Genomic DNA, 14,145 nt, shown 5'->3' with positions numbered 1-14,145 from the left:
GGTGAAATGAAAATGAAAATCGCTTATTGTCACAAGTAGGCTTCAAATGAAGTTACTGTGAAAAGCCCCCAGTCGCCACATTCCGGCGCCTGTTCGGGGAGGCTGTTACGGGAATCGAATCATGTTGCTGGCCTGCCTTGGTCTGCTTTCAAAGCCAGCGATTTAGCACTATGCTAAACAGCCCCTAAGTTGGATTGGACACGCTAAATTGCCCTTTAATTGGAAAAAATAATTGGGTACTCTTAAAATTAAAAAGACAAAGTTGCTAAAAGTCAATGTGGACATGCCAAATTTCCTTAGTTTCCTGAGGAAGTATAGGTGCTGTTGTGCTTTCTTGGTGGTAGCATCAACATGGGTGGACCAGGACAGATTTTTGGTGATTTTTGGTTATGTGCACCCCTAGGAATTTGAAACTGCTAACCATCTCCACCTCGGCCCCGTTGATGCTGACGGGTGTGTACAGTACTTTGCTTCCTGAAGTCAATGACCAGCTCTTTAGTTTTGCTGACATTGAGGGAGAGATTGTTGTCGTTGCACCACTCCACGAGGTTCTCTATCTCCCTCCTGTACTCTGCTGTCATGCTTGAGAGAGTTACAGAGATGGGCCAGGGAGGGATTTGATCACCAGGATGAGAACTTTAAGATCAAGAATGATGCTGACTGGGAGGCGAGGCAGATCGGCGAAGACGATGCCGTTAGGATACAGGCAGTAGAATCTGGGTCCAGCTGAAGGTGCCCAAAGGTGGGTGATGAGAGATGGGGACTGCTTCTTGGAGCAGGCATGGAAAATTTAAATTCTTTACATTTAACTGCTTGCCTTTTGCTCAGGATTCCTATGAACTTCTCAATGAAAGCTAACTGATGACAAACGACTACAGTGTATTCTAGGAATAACAACAATAACCCGCCTGTCTATAGCATCTTTTCAGGTAGTTAAATGGCCGCAAGGCATTTCACAGATATTAGGAAAGGGGACGATAGGCTTGGGCAAAAAGGTGGGCTTTCAAGAAGTAAAAGGAGGCGGAGATGCTTAAGAGAGGGAGTGGGCGGCACGGTAGCCCAGTGGTTAGCACTGTTGCTTCACAGCACCAGGGACCCGGGTTCGATTCCCGGCTTGGGTCACTCTCTGTGCGGAGTCTGCACGTTCTCCCCGTGTCTGCGTGGGTTTCCTCCGGGCGCTCCGGTTTCCTCCCACAAGTCCCGAAAGACGTGCTTGTTGGGTGAATTGGACATTCTGAATTCTCCCTCGGTGTACCCGAACAGGCGCCGGAGTGTGGCGACTAGGGGCTTTTCACAGTAACTTCATCGCAGTGTTAATGTAAGCCTACTTGTGACACTAATAAAGATTATTATTATTACGACAACATGGCAACTGGCACACCAACGGAGGTGAAAAGGGAGCGAAGAATGCACAAGAGACAAGCCACGGTAATCAGCTGGAGAAAGGTTAAAGGAAGAGGAAAGGGGAAGCTATGAAGGGAGTTGATTTTAAATTGGAGGCATTGCCAGGTCAGGAGGCAATGTAGGCCAGCGGGTTTTGGGGTGAAGAGTGAACAGGGTTTAGTAATGGAGGCGATGCGGGCAATAGAAGTCTGGGTGGTTTGCAGGACGGCTGGTGAACACTGATGGTCGGAATGGGGGCGGGTGTAAGGCAGCTTTGTGTTGGAGATATGGGGTTGAAAGTTCATCACTGGGTCAGTTAGGATTTCGAATGGACTGTTCAGAAAGGGGACTGGAATCACCAGCGAAGGTGTAGACTCTGCGACGGGGCCTAAAACAATAGCTTTGTTCTTTCGTAATTTTTTTTTAGAAATTTAGAGTCGCCAATTATTTTTATTTTCCAATTAAGGGGCAATTTAGCGTGGCCAATCCACCTAACCTGCACATCTTTGGGTTGTGGGGGTGAAACCCACGCAGACACGGGGCGAACGTGCAAACTCCACACGGACAGTGACCCAGAGCCGGGATTCGAACCCGGGTCCTCGGCGCCGTGAGGCCGCAGTGCTAACCCACTGCGCCATCATTCCGCCCACCATCCAGGACTTTATGTTGCACGAGGCACCTGACAATGTAAGAGCAGTGGAGGGGTCCAGAAAGGTGGTGTAAGAGGAGAGCTGGCAAACATGTGGAGGCTGGACACATGTCTTGAGATTTTGTCACCAAGTGCCAGCGTGTAAATGAGGAAGTGGAAAGATTGTGCCGAGGGTGGGCGGAATGGTCAGGGTCATGTATCGTCCCTTGGAGGTAATCGTGCAGGATCAGGAAGAGCCACAGGGACATTACGGCACAGGAGACCATTCGGTCCATCAAATCCATGCTGTCTCTCTGCAGAGAGTCACCAGTCGCCATATTCTGGCCACAATTTATGAGGGAAGAGTGGAGGTGGGCCTTGTGGACCAGATGGGTTCGGAGAGGACATGGCGGGAGATAGGAAACTACAGAAGGTCATGGGTCAGGGTGAGGTACAAGGGAAATCTTTGGGGGATTGGGGGAGGTATGGCATGCTGGGTCAGGGAAAGGTGGAGGCAGCTGAACAGACGGTCCCAATCTAGATTACAAGTATTGTCACAGTGAGTCCTCACCCGCCTTGTTGGAAACAAGGATAGGAAGTGCAGGGGAGAGGGGTTTGCGTATACTCGTGGAAAAAAGCTGGGTTATTTCGGCTCTCCGGGATGTTTGTAGAGTGGATTTGAAGTCACTGAAATCTGATAGTAATTAACATTGTGCTGATTGGCAATCTATAGAACCCCTACAGTGCAGAAGGAGGCCATTTGGCCCATTGGGTCTGCACCGGCCCTCCAAAAGAGCACCCTATCGAGGCCCATTCCCCACCCTAGTCCCATAACCCCACCTAGCCTGCACATCTTTGGACTGTGGGAGGAAGCTAGAGGAAACCCACGCAGATACAGGGAGAACGTGCAAACTTTTTTTCTTGTTTTTCTTTATAAATTTAGAGTACCCAATTCATTTTTTCCAATTAAGGGGCAATTTAGCGAGACCAATTTAGGGGCAGCAGGGTATCACACATGGCTAGCACTGTGTCTACATGGGTTTCCTCCGGGTGCTCCGGTTTCCTCCCACAGTCCAAAGATGTGCAGGTTAGGTGGATTGCTAAATTGCCCTTAGTGTCCAAAAAAGATTAGGAGGGGTTACGGGGATAGGGTGGAAGTGAGGGCTTAAGTGGGTCTGTGCAGCCTCGATGGGCCGAATGGCCTCCTTCTGCACTGTATGTTCTATGTATCTAATCCACCTAGCCTGCACATCTTTGGGTTGTGGGGGCAAAACCCACGCAAACACGGGGCGAATGTGCAAACTCCACACGGACAGTGACCCAGAGCCAGGATCGAACCTGGGACCTCGGCGCCTTGAGGCAGCAGGGCTAACCCACTGCGCAGAACGTGAAAACTTGACACATCACCCAAGGCTGGAATTGAACCCGGATCTGACCCGGCTGACCATCGTGCCGCTCAATAGTTCACTAAACTAGATACAATCGAGTCTGTACCCCGAGATTTGAGGGGGATAAGGGGAAGAAGGAACTAGGATGTGGCAAGGAGCAATAAAAAGTGCGGATGAGCGTTGAGGATCTTCACCCATGTGGAGACTTGAAGAAGCTGGGGTCCACGTGAGAGCAGAGAATGGGGGTGATTTGATAGCAATGCCCCTCGTGCCTTGACAAAGAGCCAACCAGGCTCTAAATATTAGCTCCGTCCTCTCTCCACAGAGGCCGTCAGACCTGCTGAGATTATCCAGCATTTCCTGTTTTTGTTTCAGATTCCAGCATCCGCAGTCATTTGTTTTTTCCTCTAAATCATGAACGGCTTTGTCAAGTAAATAACGAAAACCAAGTTCCAGTGACAGAAGAATCAGTGACCAGAGCACATGGACTTTGCAGTCCCACCGTTTGCAGGGGGCCACGTTCCCGCAAAACCAGAAAATCACGAACGATGAAGGTGGAAGTTAATTAGATACATTCTAGCAATGCGAGGATAGCAATGCTTTGTGCAACTTGCAATGCCCGTATGTGACAGCCTCCAAGCAATGCAAGGCATGTGTTGAACATTTTTAAGAGTGACAATCCTCATTGCGGGGGGTGTGGTGTAGTGGTATTGTCACTGGACTGGTGACCCTGAGTAATGCTCCGGGGACCCAGGTTCAACTCCCGCTACTGCAGCTGGTGAAATTTGAATCCAAGAAAAATCTGGAATTAAAAGTCAATGTAATGGCCATGAAGCAATTGTCGATTTTCGTACAAACCCATCTGGTTCACTAATGTCCTTTCGGGAAGGAAATCTGCCGTCCTTACCCGGTCTGGCCTACACGTGACTCCAGACCCCACAGCAATGTGGTTGACTCTTAACAACCCTGTCAAGGAGAATTAGGGATGGGTGATAAATGCTGGCACAGCCTGCGACGTCCATATCCCATGAACGAATAAAAAACAAATTAAAGAAATAAATGAATCAGCTCAGAGCTGGCAGACAAAATCAGTGCCGGGTTTCAACATTGAAGAGAACTCGTCGTTGCAGTTCAGAACCCAGAGATTCGGGCATTGGTAGGTTAATTCCTCCGTTCAGGTTGAACTTTAGCTGCGACCATTTCAGGCGCCAATTTTCATCCCTGTGGGAAAGGAAAGAGAATTGAACGTCCACGGTCCGGGCTAACGGAAGGAATCTGCTTCCGGAGACTTCGACACCCACCTCCCTGTTAAAAGGTGTGGAGGGGCAGCACGGTGGCGCAGTGGGTTAGCGCTGTTGCCTCACGGCGCCGAGGTCCCAGGTTTGATCCCGGCTCTGGATCACTGACCGTGTGGAGTTTGCACATTCTCCCCGTGTTTGCGTGGGTTTCGCCCCCACAACCCAAAGATGTGCAGGGTAGGTGGATTGGCCACGCTTAATGAAAAAAAAATGAAATGAAAATCGCTTATTGTCACAAGTAGGCTTCAAACGAAGTTACTGCGAAAAGCCCCTCGTCGCCACATTCCGGCGCCTGTTCGGGGAGGCCGGTGCGGGAATTGATCCCGAGCTGTTGGCCTTGTTCTGCTTTACAAGCCAGCTATTTAGCCCACAGTGCTAAACCAGCCCCTTAATTGGAAAAATGAATTGGGCACTCTAAATTTAAAAACAAAAATAAAATTTAAAGAAAAGAGGCAGAGGCGATGCCGGAAAGCCTTTTTTTTTTACACAGCGAGTTACGATGTTTGACAATCCAGGGTGATGAAAGGGTGATGGAAGCCGATTCAATGGTAGCTTTCAAAAGGGAATTGGGTAGTTTCTTGAAGGGAAAAAAAATAGTACAGAGTTTTGGGAAACTAATAAATTGGATACATCAACCAAAGAACATGTACAAGCACTTCTTAAAAATAAATGTATTATTTATTTAAAAAAAATTTTTAGGGGCAATTTAGCGTGTCCAATCCACCTACCCTGCACATCTTTAGGTCTGGGGCTGAAACCCACGCAGACACGGGGACAATGTGCAAACTCCACACGGACGGTGACCCAGGGCCGGAGAATTCAAAAGCACGATGGGCCGAATGGCCTCTTTGCGCTGGATCATTGGCAGCGGCAGAAGTAACATGGCGACTATTAAGGCAAGACACCTGGGCGCTTAGCAATGTAGCTGCGAGACAGTTCAGAGTGAGAGTTGCCCCAGGAACAGACAGAGGTAAGTGGGGGTGGTGAGAAATACTAGGAGATGTGACCTTGTCTGTGATTAAAACAGAGGTGGGGGGGGGGGGGGGGTGGAGAGGCCTTGGAAGATAGTAAGCTGGATGGGGCAGCTGTGAATATGCAGAGGAGAGTTTAAAAGGTTTAGGGATGTCAGATGTTGTGGTGAGTTCGGAGGATAGACGACAAACAGAGCCAAGTTGGAAGGGATATGGGGTCAGCTGAATAGGACAGAGACTGCAAAGCATCTGGTTCAGCCTGAGGTAGTTGCTCAGAAGGGAGCCACAGCGCCAAGTTCTGAAGACAATGGCTTCATTCGCAATGTTCAGTTGGAGGCGTCTTCTATCCAAGACTGGAATTCAGACAGGAAATGTGGCCACAACGAGACACTGGAGAAATAGAGTGATGGTGGAAAGGGAGGGTGGGGGGGGTATAAAGAACTGAACCAATGTCCTCAGATGATATTGTCACCAGTGTGCAGGTAGATGAGGCAACCTTCCCATAGATCCTTGGAGAATTCTTGAAGTAACGATACGGGGAGCAGAAATAGGAGCAAGTTTTATTTTATTATTCTTTTACAGGATGTCGGTGTTGCTGTCTAGTCCAGCATTCATTCCCCATCGTTAATGTCCTCGGGAAGGTGGTGTAGGTACACCCGCAGTGCTGTTAGGGAGGGAGTTCCAGGATTTGGATCCAGTGGCGGTGAAGGAATGGCCAGGTGATGAGGTTCCAATGCACCTGCTGCCCTTGTCCTTTGAGGTGGAGGTGGTCACGGGTTTGGAAGGTGCTGTCTAAGGAGCCGTGGTGAGTTGCTGTCGCACACCTTGTAGATGTTATGCACGGCTGCCTTCGGTGGTGGAGAGAGTGAATGTTCAAGGTTGTGAATGGGGTGTCAATTAAGTACAGCACAGAACAGGCCCTTCGGCCCTCGATGTTGTGCCGAGTTACATAGAAGATATATATCAGAATGATTTGCACTTTATCAGATCTCTCAAAAATGTTCCGCAGAACTGTTTATAAATATGAGAAAAGCCAATAAAAAGATTTTCAAAAAAAAAAATGTTCCGCAGTATTCACGCGCAATGAGTTACTCACTGCTGTTGTGTGACTCTATAACAGGAATCTGCCATCCTGGAGACTAGCTTTGGGGCGGGCACAAAAGCGGGAGTGATAGCTGCTCATTTGGGAGGGTGGGATGGCTGACCAAGTGTGATTTTGTGCTGTTCATCCTATTAAATATGCATCCATGAGCTGATTATTGTCGAGGTGGGCAACAAGGTAGTCGCGATCCTTGTTGTTACCTCATGAGGTTGAAGGTCTGGGTGCCATTTTTGTTTTTTATAAATATTTTTTATTCTCCTTTTTCATATTTTCTCCCAATTTTACACCCACCAACAATAAACAATAATCAGTGACAAATATGTCAATCCCCATATCAATAACAACGATCCCATCCTCCCACCAAACCCCAAACATTAGCCCGCATGTTCACATAAACAAATGACAAAAAGGAATCAGGGATCACCCATAGTCACCATTAACACACACCGCCCAACCCTCCCACCCACCTCCCCAACTAATGTTCGATGTTATCCAGTTCTTGAAAGTGCATAATGAATAATGCTCATGAATTGTAGAACCCCTCCATCCGTCCCCTCAGTTCAAACTTAACCTTCTCATGAGTCAAGAATTCCAGCAGGTCCCCTCTGCCACGCCAGGGCAGAGAGGTTGCTCTCCAACCCAGCAGGATCCGCCTTCGGGCGATCAACAAGGCGAAGGCTACAACATCTGCCTCCGTACCCGTTTCCAATCTTGGCTGGTCCAACACCCCGAATATGGCCTCCCGGGGGCCCGGGTCCAGTTTCACGAGCACCCTTCCACTGGCGCCTTTTCCTCTCTGGACGCCATATTTAAAGGGCATCCGGACTATCCCTTTCCACCTTTCCCCGGTCACTGCTCCACTCTTCCTCACTTCCTTAATCACCCTCCACGCAATGTGCACTGCCATCACCCAGCCCTGGGCCAGCATTTGCACACACTCCCCAAAGAGGACAATGCAGCAATAAATCTGCATTAACCATGGAAGACGTCAAGCTCGCCTGCAATGTGCCGTCGCAAAAGTGAATGCTCTAATTACTGATAGGCAGGAAACTTAAATGGAGGGGGAACATATTACCAGGGAGGTAGTCTTTTAATGAGCATCGATGCCATTCTAATATGTGCAAAAGGGCTTCCCGATATTGCTCAACCCACCTTTAACCCGTCTTTAAAATCCTAGGAATGTAATTGCTAAAGTTGGTCCCGCTGTCGGGAAGCTGATTTCTGGCCTCAGGCTAAATTTAGTTGTCTTACCCACCAAGCTTCCCACTGTTGGCAGGATCGGAAGATTGCGCCCGATGTGTAGTTAACGAACGGGCAAGATTTCAGCCCAGTACTCCCTGCTTGGGCTGCTTTATTCTGGATGATGTAATGCTGTTTGAGCTTCAGTCCTCCAGGTAAGTAGAGAATTCCATCACACTCCTGCCTTGTGGACAGGCTTTGAGTCACTTGCTGCAGAATTCCCAGCCTCTCACCTGTTCTTGCAGCCACTGCATTTATATAGCCTATATGGCTAATCCAGTTGAGCTACTGGTTAATGACAACCCCCTAAAGAGGTTGATAGCTGGGATTCAATTATGGTAACACCATTGAACATCATTGCACCCAAATTGGATACACAAGTGACACGGTCAACACCGATTTTACCTGCGTCCGCTGACCTAGATTTTCTTTTTAAATTTGAGAGTGTCCAATTAATTTTTTCCAATTAAGGGGGAATTTAGCGTGGCCAATCCACCTACCCTGCACATCTTTGGGTTGTGGGGGCAAAATCCATGCAGACATGGGGAGAATGTGCAAACTCCACATGGACAGTGACCCAGGGCCGGGATCGAACCTGGGACCTCGGCACCGTGAGGCAGCAGTGCTAACCACTGCACCGCCCCCTGCTGACCTAGATTAGCATCTGGTTTGGAAATGCCCGAGATTCAAACTTCTCACCCTTTTTTTGCAATTGCTCAATAGCCTCACCTCTATAACATCCCCCAGCCCCAGAAGTCTCGATATTCCTTCGATTCTGGCCCCCTTCGGACATCACAGATTTCCACTGTCCCGCAACTAACAGCCTGCAGCTGTCAGAGCCAAAAGCGCTGGAACTCCCTCGCTAATCCTCGCTTTCCTCCTTTGAGGCACTCCTCAAATTCTACCTCCTTGACAAAGCGTTTGGCCAATTGCCCCGATGTCACATCAAGTGGCTCGGTGTCAAGCTTTGTTGTGTAACGGTCCAACGAAGCACGGTGGGTGTTTTATTGCATCAAAAGGCACTACATAAAATACAAGTTGTTCTTCTCTCTCTCTCTGTGTTGATCAAAGCCAACTGCAATATTCCAAACGGCCAAAAGATGTCACCTGAAGCACAGTCCAGCAGTTTATGGCACAGACCTGGTCTATGCCACACTGGAGCTGGTCCAGTTCAAAGACCCATCTGTCGTCTGTCTGATTGCCTGCAAGAAAGAATAGTAGATTTCTGGTGCTTATGCAGAATGTGTGGCATGGGACTAGTTGCGGTTGCACAATGAACAAAATCTTCCACCCAAGTGGAACAGTATTTCCGGGAGGGTTGCCATTAAGAGTAGTAGACTGTCTGGAAATTTTCTAAGCTGCTCACCCTTGTCACCATTTTTGAGACATAAAGCTGGATCAATACAAGCCCTTTCTCTCATTAAACAGCAAAATTGAGACTTCATCAGCAGCAAATTGTGGATTCTGATCCAACGCCTGGCCCAAGGATTGAGAATTCCACCGTGACTGGCGTCTCCTAGAACATACAGTGCAGAAGGAGGCCATTCGGCCCATCAAGTCTGCACCGACATACTTAAGCCCTCACTTCCAACCTATCCCCGTAACCCAGTAACCCTTCCTAACCTTTTTGGTCACTAAAGGGCAATTTATCATGACCAATCCACCTAACCTGCACGTCTTTGGACTGTGGGAGGAAACCGGAGCACCCGGAGGAAACCCACGTAGACACGGGGAGAACATGCAGACTCCGCACAGACAGTGACCCAGCGGGGAATCGAACCTGGGACCCTAGTGCTGTGAAGCCACAGTGCTATCCACTTGTGCTACCATGCTGCCCTGGCTCGGTTCGATCCCGGCCCGGGTCATATATAATTTACAGTGCAGAAGGAGGCCATTCGGCCCATCGAGTCTGAACCGGCTCTTGGAAAGAGCACCCTACTCAAGCCCACTCCTCCACCCTATCCCCATAACCCAGTAGCCCCACCCGACACTAAGGGCAATTTTGGACAATAAGGGCAATTTATCACGGCCAATCCACCTAACCTGCACATCTTTGGACTGTGGGAGGAAACCGGAGCACCCGGAGGAAACCCACGCACACACGGGGAGAACGTGCAGACTCCGCACAGACAGTGACCCAAGCCGGGAATCGAACCTGGGACCCTGGAGCTGTGAAGGAATTGTGCTAACCACTGTGCTACCGTGCTGCCCAAATGCTACCGTCATTGTCCGTGTGGAGTTTGCACATTCTCCCAGTGTCTGTGCGGGCCTCAACCCAGAAGATGTGCAGGGTAGGGTAAATTGACCACGCTAAATTGCCTCTTAAAAAAAATTGGGTACTCTATTTTTAAAAAATGATTGGCGTCTCCATTCTCAATTCTAAAACTGCGACCACAACAATTTTGTCTCCCTTTAAAAGAACATGGATAAAATGAATTGGGTACTCTAAATTAAAAAAAACCCACGCAGACACAGGGAGAATGTGCAAACTCCACACGGACAGTGACCAGGGGCCAGGATTGAACCTGGGACCTCGGCGCCGTGAGGCAGCAGTGCTAGCCTGCCTCACGGCGCCGATGGCCCAGGTTCAATCCCGGCCCCGGGTCACTGTCCGTGTGGAGTTTGCAACTGTGCCACCCTCCCTTTATTTGTAAATACAGCGGGTAGTTACGACCTGCAAGGCACTGCCCTGGAGCCTGGTGGAGGCAGATTGAATTGTGCCTTTGGAAAGGAAATTGGGCATAAGCTGAAAATTAAAAAAATGGTTGCAGGGTGATGGGGAAAGGTAGGAGGGAGGTTTGGGACTTATTGAATTGCTCTCCCGGGAGCTGGAACTGGCCGAATGACCTCTTCCTGTGCTGTGACCGTTCATGATATTAAACAGAGGCAATCTTCCCATTCCATTGGAATTGACAGATCCCATGTCACAGTTTGAAAGAGGAACAGGCGAGTTTGCCTTGGTGTCCTGGACAATATTTACCCTTCAGGCAAGATCTCTTTACAAAAGCACATTATCTGGTCATTATTGCATTGCTGTATTGTGGGACTGCTGCCACTTTCCCCTACATCACACTCTAAATCAGGAAAGTACTTAATCAACATCCTGGGGGCCACCATTGATAAGAAACTGAACTGGACCAGCCATATTAATTCCGTGGCTACCAGAGCAGGTCAAAGGCTAGGAGTCCCACCCCCCGCCCCGCCCAACACCAACCACACCCCCACACACACACAAAGCCTGACACCATCTGCGAGGCGCAAGTCAGGAGTGTGATGGAATACTCTCCACTTGCCTGGATAAGTGCAGCTCCAACAACACAAGGGATGGCATGGCGACGCAGTGGTTAGCACTGCTACCTCACGCCGCCTCGGACCTGGGTTCGATCCCGGCTCCGGGCCACTGTCCGTGTGGAGTTTGCACATTCTCCCCCGTGTCTGCGTGGGTCTCACCCCCACAAGCCAAAGATGTGCCGGCTAAGTGGATTGGCCACGCTGAATTTCCCCTTAATTGGAAAAAAAACAAACTGGGTACTCTTGGGCGGCCCGATAACCAGCACTGTTGCTTCACAGCGCCAGGGTCCCAGGTTCGATTCCCCACCGAGTCACTGTCTTTGTGGAGTCTGCATGTTCTCCCCGTGTGTGCGTGGGTTTCCTCCGGGTGCTCCGGTTTCCTCCCACAAGTCCCGAAAGATGTGCTTGTTAGGTGAATTGGACATTCTGAATTCTCATTCTGTGTACCTGAACAGGCGCCAGAGTGTGGCAACTAGGGACTTTTCATAGTAACTTAATTGCAGTGTTAATGTAAGCCTACTTGGGACACTAATAAACGTTATTAAATTTCTATAAAGAAAATCTCAAACTCGATACCATCCAGGACAAAGCAGCTCTGCTTGATTGCTTCCCCCTTCCACAAACATTCAATCCCACTACCACCGGCGAGCAGTGGCAGCCGTGTGCACCATCTACAAGATGCACTGCAGCAACTCGCCAAGGTTTCTCAGGCAGCACCTTCCAAACCCACGGCCACTACCATCTCGAAGGACAAGAGGCAGAAGACACATGGGAACACCACCACTTGGAGGTTCCCCTCCATGTCACTCACCATCTCGACTTGGATATATCACCCCATTCCTTCACTGTCCCTGGGTCTCACCCCCACAACCCAAAGATGTGCATGTTAGGTGGATTGGCCACGCTAAATTGCCCCTTAATTGGAAAAAAATAATAATTGGGTACTCTAAATTTATAAAAATAAATAAATAAAGCATTACTGGTGATAAGTATTTAATGGCAGCGCTTGCTGTTTTGCAGGCACGGGAATGAATGTCAAAAAGGTGGATGTACAGAGCAACCTGGAGCGGAGGGTTGCTGCACGGGTTAATAATTTCCCGTGCAATGAGTTTGTGATCTTGGCTGCGGCTGCAATTGGAGATGCGGAGCAAAGGTCAGCCGCCGCCCGGAGGGCAGGCCAGAAACAGATCAGTTTCCCCCAACCAGGACACACCCTATATCAGTGGTTACGCAGCAGTGCAGGCAGGGATGTCGAGACAAGCTCCAGTTGGAAGGTGGAGGAAACAAGAGCCTGGGTAACAGGCCATCCCAGACTGCTTTTGTGAAGTCTCCGTCTGAAGGGTCTAAGTTAGTGTGGGCTGGAAGCTGGAGGCTCACCCATCCTCCTCTTCTCATTTGACACGGGGGGGGGGGGGGCATGTGCGGGACGAGGGGGAACACTAAATAGAAAAGAGAGAAGCAAATTATCCATTTAAACAAAACAAAAAAAAAGTCAAAGTTTTATCCATGCTCGCAATTATGGAATGGATACTGCACGCACTTGTACACTAGCAGAGTTAGTTGTCACCCGTTTTTCTGGTCAAGATACAGGTTTAAATAAAAACACCTTTACACAGCTCCCTCGGCAATAGGAAATGTTAATGTGCACTGGCCATCTGCCAACCAGAGGTGGAATAAGCAGTCCAATGATGGGGGAAGAGGGGGAAACCGGATCCTGGGAAGCAGACTGCTGGAACATTTTTAAAAATAAATTTAGCATACCCAATTCATTTTATTTTTTCCAATCAAGGGGCAATTTAGCGTGGCCAATCCACTTCCCTGCACATCTTTTTGGGTTGTGGGGGTGAGGCCCACGCAGACACAGGGACTCCGCACGGACGGTGACCCGGGGCCGGGATCGAATCCGGTTCCTTGGCGCCATGAGGCAGCAGTGCTAACCACTGCGGCGCCGTGAGGCAGCAGTGCTAACCACTGCGGCGCCGTGAAGCAGCGGTGCTAACCACTGCACCTCCGTGCTGCCCAGACTGCTGGAACATGAACAGGTGGGCAGCCGTTCAGCCTCTCAAACCTGCTCGGTGCCTGAACTGTTTCTCAATTCCATTTACTCACCTTTGTGCCACATCCCACATGGTAGTTACGTTAGTGGGCGGGTAATCCAAAGGCCTGGACTTATGAGTCAAAGTCACAAATTCAAATCACACCCCAGCAGCCAGGGACTTTCAATTCTATTACTTAAATTAATATGGAAAGAAAGTTGGCATCATTGACCGTGACCATGATCGGCTAACGCCCTTTAGGGGACGAAATCTGCCATTCTTCCGCTGTGTGGTGTGTTATCTGACTCTACGCCGGTGTCAATGTGGTTGACTCTGAACAGGCCTGAGCAAGCTACTCCATTGTACCACCCCCTTCTCAAGAGCAATAACCACTAGCCTTACTTTTTTTTTCATAGTAGAATTTACAGTGCAGAAGGAGGCCATTCAGCCCATCGAGTCTGCACCGGCTCTTTTTGAAAGAGCACCCTACCCAAGCCCACACCTCCACCCGATCCCCATAACCCAGGAACCCCACCCAACACTAAGGGCAATTTTTGGACACGAAGGGCAATTTAGCATGGCCAATCCACCTAACCTGCACATCTTTGGACTGCTCTTTGGACTAACTCCCACATGCTACGGCGGAATAAAAGAAAACCTGCTTCGTAGCTGAAACCTCCGAGCTCGAGCATCGATCTGGCAAATCTGCCCCTCAACTCCTTCCAAGGTCTTAACACCATTCCCGAGAGGAGGTATCCCAAATTTGAGGCGGTACTCCCAACAAAGCCGGAGGTGCCAGCGAGAAGGTA

This window comes from Scyliorhinus torazame, chromosome 25 (genome assembly GCF_047496885.1).
Source record: "Scyliorhinus torazame isolate Kashiwa2021f chromosome 25, sScyTor2.1, whole genome shotgun sequence".
NCBI lineage: Eukaryota > Metazoa > Chordata > Chondrichthyes > Carcharhiniformes > Scyliorhinidae > Scyliorhinus > Scyliorhinus torazame.
This window is presented reverse-complemented; position numbering follows the sequence as displayed.